Here is a 12,412-nt window from a genome sequence, read left to right as displayed (position 1 = left end):
ATGCCCGATAACCAAAATGCCCTCACGGCAACCACAATGCCCTCATTGTCCACTTTACCAGTCACAAAGCCCAAATAAAAACCACGATGCCTCCAAAAAAGTCACAATGACCTCATGACACGGTCTTTAATTCCAGTCGCGATGTCCCCATGAAAGCCAATGTTCCCTGACAACCACAATCCCAAAATGCATCATATTCCAGCCAAAATGCCTGCAATACCAATTACAATTCCCAAAGGACAACAATGCTTTCAATGCCAGCCACTATGCCCCCGTGAAGGCCACAATGTCCTCCACTGCAGTAAAATTCCCCTTAATGTCTAATTCAGCCTATGTCTACTCCAATGCCCCCATGACAAATACAACGCCTTAGGTGGCAGAAGCAAAATGTCAACCGCAATACAACCATGACACCCAAAATGCCCCTTGACATACTAATTGCCCCCATGACAACTAGACTGCCTCATAACTCACTTTAGCAGCCACAAATAACCACATAAATTCCACAATACCTCTATTACAGCCACACTGTCTCTAATCCCAACCGAAATGTCCATACGAAAGTCACAATGTCCCCATGACAACCACAAGCCCTGAATGCCTCATATACCAGTCAAAATGCCTTAGTGTCAATTTTAAATGCGTCAAAAAAACAACAACACAATGCCCTCAATTCTCCCTATTCCAGCTACAATGCACTTCATGCCAGCCACAATTCCCACTTGAAAGCCAAAAATTTCCATTGGGGAAAGAAAGACGTTGATGCATGTGTATATTGGAATGTAAATGCAGTGCACCAATGTACAGAAAACTAAGGAATTTACAATGCCCTTAAATACCTATAGCCAATATATGTATATAGACATATATCCTTATATACCAGGAAGGTATTACCACACCTCTGAAAGTTCAGAGCTATAAACTAGCCTGATAATTATCAGTAATTAATAATAATATTAATTACCAGTCCTCTGATTCCTCCTTTGCCGCTGACTGGAGGATTCCATATCTTGCCTCTCTTCACTTTCAAATAGACACCTAGAAAAAAAAAAGTGGTGTGATAATACACTCCTGGTATATGCTATAGATGTATTGGATCAGTAAAGAGATGTTAGTGTGCCTTGTTTCTAATAAACCCCAAACATTTTTTAACCAGTTCAGGACCGGGCTATTTTGAGCGTTCAGGACCAGACACAGTTTAGCCCTTTTTAGCACGTGTTTGTTAAATGGCTATAACTTTTTTATTTGTTGGGCTAACTACGTGATTTTTGCAAAAATTTTTCCGTAGACAATGCAGGTTTCTTTTTCTATCGTTTTTCTACACATCCTTTTTGCTATTTTAGAATTTTTATTCATAAAGTTTGAAAATAATAGTAAAAAAATAATCTTTTTTACGTTTCAGCTATTTTTTTGGGGTAATAACATAGTTTTACCCTAAAATAGACCTATTATCATTGTCTACTGTAAATTTTAATATATTACATGTCTATATTAGGGTAATTGGGCCGGCGCTAGCGTTACAACGATTGGCAGGGGGGACCGTTTTTTTTTGGCGTGGGTATTTTATGTGTATGTATTATTAATTTTTTTTGCACTTTACTTTACTTTTATTTTTTTTTATTACTATGGTCTGTCCCTCAAAGGTCAAAAAAGACCTTTGGGGAACTTTATATATTTTTGTCCTTTCTTTTACACCATGCTTTTCCAATGTAACTGGAGCTGCACAGCAGCCCCAGTTACAGGGGAAATCAGCCCTCTTATAGTGACGATTTTTACTAATAGGGCTGTGCTGGGCCTAGATAGACCAAGCAGCAGTCTGGCAGTAACGGCACCCGGCGATCATGTGACCAGTCACATGAACACCGGGAGGAATAGAGAGAGCGACAATGCTGCTGCCTCTATTCCTATATACAGCGTTCATTGAGCGCTGTGTAAAAGAGATCGGAGAAGACAGAAGCAACGAAAGCTGCTTCTAGCTTCTCCTCAGGGACCCCGGCAGTCACTGACAGCCGAAGACCCGACATTCAGCTGCCCGATCGCGCGGGCAGCAAGTTAACACCCGAGCCGTAAAAAGTCTATGGCTCGGGTTTTAAGGACCCTGACCGCTGGCTGTAAAAACACATCTAGCGATCGGGAACCAGATAAGGAGCACTTAAACCCTTTCTGGGAGCAAAGCTAGAGATTCCACTTCAAGCCTTTCTATCCAAGAGAATGCACAGACCACCCCATCTTGACTAGAAGCCACAAGTAGGATATAATTGACTAATCACAACCCCAAAATTAGTCACCAATCACATTAAATATCAGATGTCTAGAAGAAATAGCACTCTACTCCACATCTGTATAAAACAGAAAACCATTCTATAAACTATTCAGTGGACCATTTACAACTTATTTATAACATGGGCCTAAATGTGACCTAGAGAGTACACAGTAAAGCAAACATCATCCATCAGGAAAAATATCACACATTCAATAAAGACCACACATGTGCCATGTTATGACACACAGTGATATCACTAGTAGTGAAAATAGTTGGACAATGACTTGTAACTTTTGGCCAAATGACTAGAGGCAAAGAAAAGGACACATTTATAATGCGCCACTCATAGCAAAAAAATGAAACCATGCCAACACAAATACTACAAAAATGAACCATATTTCAGAATAGACTTTCATGAACACAGCTGATGAGCAGTAAGATTGTGTAACATAATATAATGAGAAACAAAATATACTGGGCTTGGCAATGTCATTGTCATTAGACATTGGCATTTTTACATTTAGGAACACCTCAACCAAACCACATCTGACCAGGGATATTCAACTCAAAATCATTGTATTCTCAAAACTGCATGAATTATTTATATCACACCTACTTTACTCAATGATAATACTTTCGACAGGAATTTTAACACTAAAAACATACTTTTACTCAAATGTTTAAGTAACTGTTTCTCACTTAACTTGTGCCTCCTGGAACAAAAACCCTTTAAAAAAAATCTATTTTTCTTCTTTGCTCTCCTAAATGAACAAGTTTTGACACAATGCTTCAATGACAGCCAAAATGGACCTATGACAGCTACATTGCCCCCTCATCACAGCCACCCATGACATCCACAATACCTAAATGGCTCCAATGCCAGCCACAATACCCCAAAAAGACACAATGCTCTTCAGGCCAGCCACAATGCCCACATAAGACCCACCATGTACCTTATCCCATCGCCAATGCCCCCATGCCAGCTACGAAGTTCTTATAAGAGGCGCTATGCCTTATGCCAGCCACATTGCCTCCTTTTAAGTTACCATACCCTCACGACAGCCGCAATGATCCTATGACACATATAATGTCAATCATCTCCACCAAAATTTTGCAATAACTGCCACAATGCCGACAATGGCCCTTTTACTAGCCACAATGCACTCACGACACCCTTCAAGATCCATAATCCCAGCCACAATGCCCCATGATCCCACCAATGTCACAATAACAGCCAAACTGTCTCTTATCCCAGCAAAAATTCCACCACGAAGACCAATGTTCCCATTACAACCATAATCTCTAAATTCTTCATATGCCAGACACAATGCCTTCAATTTTAACTTCAATTCCTCGATAACCACCACAATGCCCTCATTGCTCTCTATGCTAGCCACAATGCCCCCATATAGGCCACAATTTCCTCCATGTCCTGAATTCCTCTTATGTGAACAGCAATACTGCCATGACAACCACAATGCATCCAATGCCAGGTACAATGACCTGCAATCCAATTTTACCAAACATAATGCGACCATGACAGCCACAATACAATTTTTGCCAGAAAAAATACGCTCAATGCCCATATGCCAAAAAGAAAGCCCATGTGGCACCCATAATGCCTGCATGCCAGCTTCAATAATTAAAGGATACCCGATATATACATTATGCCAGCCACAATGCCCCAATGACAAACGCAAACCTTTAATTCCCCTATTGCAGTCACAATGCCCCAAGACAGCTAAAAAGCCCTGAATTACCAATTTGCCAGCCGCAAAACCCTCCATGCCAGCCACAATGCCCTCACTTCTTCCTTTGCTAAGCACAATGGCTCCATGCCAGCCACACAGTTCCAATGCCAGACAAAAAGCTGCCATGCCCGCCACAATGTTTCCATCACACCTGCTATGGCCATTATCCCAGCAAGAATGCCAAGGTTGCTATGACAGCCACTATGATGTCAGTGGCCACTATGCCAGCTACAATGTCCCCATGCCAGCCACAATGTACTTTATCCCAGCAGCAATGCCGCCTACAACCGTTATCCCAGCCACAATGCCCTCAATGCCCATATACAAACTACAATGCGCCCATGTCAGCCAAACTCTGTTTTAACCCAGCATCATTACCACTATGAAAACCACATTGTTCCCATTACAAACACAATCACCTAATGCCTTATATGCCAGACACAATGACTTTAATGCCAATTTAAATTCCTCGATCAGAACCACATTGCCCTCATTGGTTTCTATGTCAGCCACAATGCCCCCATGTAAGTCACTATGCACTTCATACCAGTCACAATTTCCTGAATGCCTGCTTTGCGAGCCACAATGCAGGCATAACAACTACAAAGACCCCAAGACAGCCATAATGCCTCTTGTGCCAGCACTTTCATCTTCGCCAACAACCACATGAGACACAAATTTCCATGCCAGCCAAAGTGACACCTGCCAGCCACAATGCCCTCATGACATCTGCGATGTCCCTTATCCCAGTCAAAATGCCCATGTTAACCAGTGTTCTCTATGCCAGCCACATTGCCAACCGATTACAAAGCCCCATGACAACCTCAAAAACCCCATGACAATCATAATGCCACCAACAAATCACCAATAACCCATATCCAAGCCAAAATATCCCCATGACAGCTACAATGTCCGCGGTGTCTCTATTCCCACCCACAATGCCCTCAAAACCCATTATTCCAGCCACAATCCCCTCAATGCCCTAAGCCAACCACCATAAAACCATGACAACCACAACGGCCTCAATAATCCTATGACAACTACAATGCCCCATGACAATGTTAGAATAACATTCCCAATATCTCTTATCTCCGCCAAAATGCCCCATGACACCCACAATGTCCCTTATCTCAGCCACTGACTTTATTACAGCCACAGTGACCTCCATGCCAGCCACAGTGCTCTCCATTCCTTTTTTGCCAACCACAATGGGATTATGCCAGTTACAATGTCCTTCATGTCAGCCACAATGCACTCAATGCCCCCTTTCCAAAAAGAAAGCCTCCATACCAGCCACAATGTCGACATGACAACAGCTATATTCTTATTCCCAGTTACAATTTCCCCATGCCAGCCAGAATGTACTTTATCCCAGGAACAATGCCGAGAATGCCCCTTATGCCAACCACAATGCCCCAATGAACAATACATTTTTCTTAGGGTTTATCACAAAAATTTCCTCCATGCCAGCCACAATGCCCTGAATGACCCATATGCCTACTAAAATGTCCCTATGACATCCGCAAAGTTCCATGCAAGCTACAAAGCCAACAATGTGCTTTATCTATGTCGCAATGCCATGAATAGGCCTTATGCCAGCCCAAATGACAACCACAAACTTTTAAAGCACATATGCCAACAATATTGCCTTCATGACTATCAAAATGTCCTCATGTCCACTTTTGCTAGACAGAATGCAATCCATGCCAGCCACAGTGACCTTACTACCCCCTGTGCCAACCATATTGACTCAATGACAACCACATGCATTCAATGCCCCCATGACAGCCAAAAAATTCTCACTTGCCTGACACAAAGTTCTCCATGCCAAGCACAATGTACTCACTTCCCCTTTGCCCCATCACAAAGCCCCCATGCCAGTCATGATGGCACATGCCAGTCACAATTCTACCATGACACCGGCAGTGTCTCTACTTCCACCCGCAATACCTTCAGAACCCATTATGCCAGCCACAATGCCGTCAATCCAAGCCAACCACAATACAACCATGACAATCACAATGGCCTCAATGCCCCTATGACAACTACAACGCCCCATGACAATGTTCCCATAACTTTACCAATATCCTGATCTCCGCCAAAATGCCTACATGACAACCACAATTTTTCTTATTTCAGCCACTGTCTTTATTACAGCCACAATGACCTCCAGGCCAGCCACAGTGCTCTCCAATCCTTTTTTGCCAACCACAATGGGATTATGCCAGTTACAATGCCCTTCATGTCAGCCACAATGCACTCAATGCCCCCTTTCCAAAAAGAAAGTCTCCATATCACCCACAATGCTGACATGACAACAGCTATATCCCTTTTTTCAGTCACTATTCCCCCATGCCAGTCACAATGTACTATATTCCAGAAACAATGCCGCCAATGCAAGCCACATTTCCCACATAAAAACCGCTATATGTCATCCAAATATCCCAATGCCAGCCACAATGGTTCCCATTCAAACAACAGTGCCCTTATAAGAGCCACTATGCCCCATGACATCCACAAGGTGCCTTATCCTAGCCACAATATCTCCATTACAGTCACAAGTCCCACTATTCCAGCCACATTACCCTTAATGCCCCCATAGCCATTCATTATACAACCATGACAACTACAATGCCCTTAATGCTTCTTATGAAAACCGCGAGGCCATATGACAACTAAAATGTTCTCATGACAACTACAATGCCCACTTTCCGAAACACAATGCTCACTTCAATACCAAAAGGTCTCCAAAAATGTCACAATGCCCTTATGACAGCCACACGGTCTCTAATTCCAGTCACGATGTCCCCATGAAGGCCACAATGTCCCCTTGACAACCACAGTTCCCGAATGCATCATATACCAGAAACAATGCCAATCAATGACAATTCCTCAAGAACAACCACAATGCCCTTAATGCTCTCTATGCCAGCCACATATATCCACAGAGACATCAAGCGCTCCATCCAGTAGTGGAATTCCAGGCATCAGGGGGATTCCTCTCCTCCAGGGTGCTACAGTGGCACATTCTGCAGGAAGGGGTGTGCTACCTACATGGGGGCTGCGCGGCACCACCTTACCGAGGGCGGCGCGGCACCACCTACCCTGGGGCGGTGCGACACCACCTACCAGGGGGCGGCGCGACACCACCTACCAGGGGGCTGCGCGACACCACCTACCAGGGGGCTGCGCGACACCACCTACCAGGGGGATGCGCGACACCACCTACCAGGGGGATGCGCGACACCACCTACCAGGGGGCTGCGCGACACCACCTACCAGGGGGCTGCGCGACACCACCTACCAGGGGGCTGCGCGACACCACCTACCAGGGGGCTGCGTGACACTACCTACACGAGCAAGTAGAAAAAACAGTAAGGCAGCACTTCCAAAATGAATAGCAGCTTTATTCACCCGTGCAACGTTTCAGTCCAGGAGGACCTTTCTCAAGCTTGAAACGTAGAATGGGTGAATAAAGCTACTATTCATTTTGGAAGCGCTGCCTCACTGTCTTTTCTTCTGGTCTATGCCAAGGGACCATGGATCACTACTACAAGGGCAAGAAGGAAAGACCGTAAGGCAGCACTTCCAAAATTAATAGCATTTTAGATTTTAGTGAGAGTGGTGGGCAGATGGTCATTTTACTGTGAGTGGGGGCTGATGGTCATTTTACTTTAAGGAGGGGCTGATTTTTTTTCCAGGGGTGCCTCAAGTCCGAAAAGGTTGGAAAACTCTATACTAGGCTACAGGATCACGCCGGCCTACGTAAGGATCCAGTAGTCGGTGTTGTGGAACAGCTCAGTTTGTCGTGGGAACGGGCCTAGGTGAGTACAATTTTTTTGTTTGGTGGCACTGCCTTCAAGGGAAGGTGGGGGGCAGTATGGCACCGTCTACATGGGGGAGGTGGGGGCTGCATGACACTGTCTACAAGGAAGAGGTGGGGGATTATGGCACGGTCTACAGTGAGGCTGTATGGCACAATCTACAGGGGGCACTATCTACAAGGAAGGACTATGTGTGCAGCCAGGGAAGGGGGAATTATACTGTGTGGAGGTCACTAAGCAGACATTATACTGTGTAGGGGCAGTGCAGGGGGCAATATACTGTGTATGGCACTTAGGGGGGCACAATACTGTGTGGGCACAATTAGAGAACAAGATACTGTGTCCATGAAGGGGTTATAATTTATTATATTATCAAAAATTATTATTATACTGGATAACGGCACTAAAGGGTCATTATAGTGTGTGGGGGCACTATAAAGGTCATTATACTATGAGGGGCATTTATTTATGATGGGGTAGGGCGCCGAAAGATCATTTTGCACGGGGCGCCATCTATCCTATGGAAGGCCCTGCTGACAATAATGACCTCAATGACTCTTATGCCAGTCAAAATATCCCCATGACTACCACAGTGACCCCAATGCTAGCCAAAATGCCCTCCATGCTAGCCACAATGCCACGATGGGAGCTATAGTGCCCCATGCTAGTTACTTTGTCCTTATGACAGCCACTGTTCCCCTACAACACAATGTCACAATGCGACTATGACAACTACAATGCCCTCACTGTTAATTTTACTAGCCACTATTCCCATATAAACACCTCCATGCTCTCCATGCCAGCCATACGGATTCCAATCACAGCCACCTTGCCACCGTGAAAGTCAAAATGTCACTATGACAATCACAATTCCCAAATGCCTAATATGCTAGTCAAAATGCCCTCAATACCAATTCCTTGATGATAACCACAATGCCCACAATGTCCACCATCCCAGCCGCAATGCCTCCCATGGCAGCAGCAATGCCCATGTGAAAGTCACAGTACTCCCTTTAGAGCCACTATGCCCCCATGACCCCCACATTGTCCCTTATACCAGACATAAAACCCTCCAGCCACAATACCCTCAATTCCCCTTTTGCCAACGACAATGCAAAAATGACAGCCACAATGCCATCCTTGCCAGTTACAATGCCAATCATGGCCCTATGCAATTTAGAATAAAACTATACTAACCAGAATGCCCCAATGCTAGCCACAATGGTACCAATTCAAATAACAATGTCCAAATGCCAGCCACAATGCCCCCATAAGAGCCACTATGTCCCAGTGACACACACAATGTGTCTTATCCCAGGCACAGTAGCTCCATTACAGCTACAATGCCCTCCATGCCGGCCAATATGCTCTCAATTCTGCATTTGCCTATACAAATTCCCCAGGACAGCCATAATGCCCTCCAAGCCAGCCACAATGCCCTTCATAGCCGTAAAATTACCTTGAATGCCTCCTATGTCTACACCATAGCATCCATGAAAACTACAATCCCTCACATGGCAGAAGCAAAAGACAAATCGCAATACAAGCATGACAACCACAATTACCCTTGATGGTCTAATTGCCCCCTTGACAACTACAATGCCTCATTGCCCACTGTAGCAGCCACAATGCCAACTTATTCCACAATTCATCCATGACAGTTATAATGCCCCCATGACAGCCACAGTGTCTAATCCCAGCCGAGATGTCCTCATGAAAGCAACAATGTCCCCATGATAGTCACAATTCCTGAATGCCTAATATGCCAGCCAAAATGCCCTCAATGCCAATTATAAATTCCTCGAGAATAACCCCAATGCCCTCATTTCTCTCTATGCCAGCCACAAGGCGTACATGACAGCAAATCTTTCCTAATGGGAAAGGGCAGATGGTGATGAATGTGTATGTTGGAATGTAAATGTAGTGCACCCATGTGTAGAACACAAAGGCATTTACAATGCCCTTAAATATCTATAGCCAATATATGTACTACTAGACATATATCCTTATATACCAGGAAGGTATTACCACATCTCTGAAAGTCCAGAGCTATAAACTAGCCTGATAATTATCAGTAATTAATAATAATATTAATTACCCGTCCTCTGATTCCTCTATTGCCGCTGACTGGAGGATTCCATATCTTGCTTCTCTTCACTTTCAAATAGACACCTAGAAAAAAGAAAGAAAGAGATGTGATAATACGTTCGTGGTATATGCTATAGATACTGTATATTGGATCAGTAAGGAGATGTTAGTGTGCCCAGTTTCTGATAAAACAAAAATAAAATTTATAAAAGGGCCATCAAACCCTTTCTGGGATACATTCAGAGGAGTCTAACCAAACTAGAGATCCCACCTCAAGTCTTACAATGCAAGAGGATGCACAGACCACCCCATCCCGACTAGAAGCCTCAAGAAGCCACAAGTAGCATGTATTTGGCTCTGAGCAAAAGCTCTAAATGAGTCCCCATGCACATGACCGCAGTTTCTATCCGTAATTACAAATCCATAATTACGGATCAAATCTATAATTATGTGAAGTCCTGCCTAAATAAACGTTTAAAATGTCTTTATTAATTAGTATTTAAAATAGGGCACTCATGCCAATTTATACTGTGAATAGGCGTTTGGCAAAACAGAGACACAGTTCCCTGATCAGGTGTAAAAATAAGATGATGATTGGTACACCTTAGTGTCGATACAACACCCAACACCCACAAGGAGTAGTGATACACACCACTCGTCCGTTTGACGCAAAGTAGCTCAGTCCAATATGAATGTTCCACAGGCACCGATGCTGGGTGCACCAATTGAAACATGAACAGAGAACTTAGCAAAAATAAATGTGGTCTGTTTGCCACAAGTTAGCAATTTTGAGCAATCTCCCAACGCGTTTCTGAAACCCTCTGAACCAGAGGGGAACGTCCTCAGGGGTATTTGTAAATTGCGTATATTAGTTTGAGCAGCTACCATACAGCACATATTATGTTGCTGAATTCGTGTATTCTCAGGAGCGCAATGAGACACTAATGCCTGGTCTGTAATCTATAATTACGGATAAACTGGTGACCCACTAATTTCTATTGGCCACTGACTTCTTTCCGTATATTTACGGATGTGTGTCCGGGCCGTAGAACTAAAAAGCAAAATATAAAACATGTCCTATTCCTGTCTGCAATTGCGGCACGGACTCACCCATAGAAGTCTCAGGGAGCGTGCAAAATTTCGGGGATGCACTACGGACCATATTTGCGTACAGAGTGGCAGATAAGCGTTTGACCACAGATCCGTATCCTCTAACAGCTCATCACGCCCCCGCAAAGCAATCGCGGGGCGGCGATGGTTGCTATGGCAGCCTGGGGGCCTAATGAAGTCCCACAGGTCTGCCATGTTTGTGCTCCTATTAATCACTTAATAGAAGCCTGTCAGAAAGACGATATACTGCAATACATTAGTATTGCAGTATATAGTGCAAGCGATCCAGTATAGTATATAGTGGATCGCTAGTTGAAGTCCCTCTAGGGGGACTAATAAAAAAAAAGTAAAAATCAGTCAAATAAAGTATTTGTTTTATGTAAAATAAAAATATATATTATAAGTTCAAAATAAAAACCTTTTCGCATTTCCCCGATAAAGCATTGCAAAAAAATGAAATAAATAAACATAATTGGTATTGCCGCATCCGTAAAGGTGTGAACTATTACAATATATTCTTATTTAACCCGCACGGTGTACGCCGTAAAAAACAAAAACTGTAGACGCCAGAATTGCTATTTTTTAGTCACCTCATCTCCCACAAAAAAAATGGAATAAAAAAATTATCAAAACCTTGCATGTACCCCAAAATTGTAGCAGTAAAAACTACAGCTTATCCTGCAAATAATAAGTCCTCATACCACTTAATGGACGGAAAAAAAAAAAAGTTATGGCTCTCAGAATTTGACACCAAAAACTTTTTACTTTTTTACACTTTGTTTTTTCCTTGTAAAAGTAGTAAAACATAGAAAAAACTACCGTATTTTTCAGACTATAAGACGAACCTGACTATAAGACGCACCAAGGCTTTAGACACTAGAAAATAGTTACAAAATTTATATTTTACTTCTTTTACAATGAAAAAACGATTGGTTAAAAAAAATAATTTGTTCAGTTTCACCACATTCTGACAGCCAAAACTTATATTTTTCCATTGTTTGAGCGGTGTGAGGGCTTATTTTTGCGGGACGAGCTGTAGGTCTTTATAGCACCATTTTTTGGTACATACGATTTTTTTATCACATTTTATTTCATTCTTTTTAGCGCTATGGTGACCAAAAGACGATTCTGGGGTTTTCTTTTTCTTTTTACGCCATTCACTGTGTGAATCAAGTAATGCTATATTGTAATAGTTTCAGACTTTTACGGACGCAGCGATACCCATTTTTTTATTTTTACATTTTGCTTGGGGAATAATGGGAAAAGGTTTTTCGTTTTTTTTTTAACTTTAAAAAAAATGTTTACACCTTTTTTTACACATTTTATTCGTTCCCCTAGGGGACTTGAACCAGCGATCATTAGAGCGCTGGTACATT

General features: G+C 43.1%; 1 long non-coding RNA gene across 2 annotated transcripts in view; it reads right to left on the bottom strand.

Annotated features, from left to right (window-relative positions):
• LOC142664551 (uncharacterized) overlaps window positions 1-12,412 on the bottom strand; it is a 186,220-nt gene that overhangs the window by 138,360 nt on the left and 35,448 nt on the right. For both annotated transcript variants that reach the window (XR_012851314.1, XR_012851313.1), the window contains exons 4-5: window positions 9,937-10,010; window positions 965-1,038 (exon numbers count right to left, since the gene is read on the bottom strand). This is a non-coding gene — a long non-coding RNA (uncharacterized LOC142664551). The remainder of the gene's footprint in view (window positions 1-964; window positions 1,039-9,936; window positions 10,011-12,412) is intronic.

This window comes from Rhinoderma darwinii, chromosome 12 (genome assembly GCF_050947455.1).
Source record: "Rhinoderma darwinii isolate aRhiDar2 chromosome 12, aRhiDar2.hap1, whole genome shotgun sequence".
Classification (NCBI taxonomy): domain Eukaryota; kingdom Metazoa; phylum Chordata; class Amphibia; order Anura; family Rhinodermatidae; genus Rhinoderma; species Rhinoderma darwinii.
The sequence above is the reverse complement of the archived record's forward strand: the minus strand, read 5'-3'. Positions and strand labels throughout refer to the sequence as shown.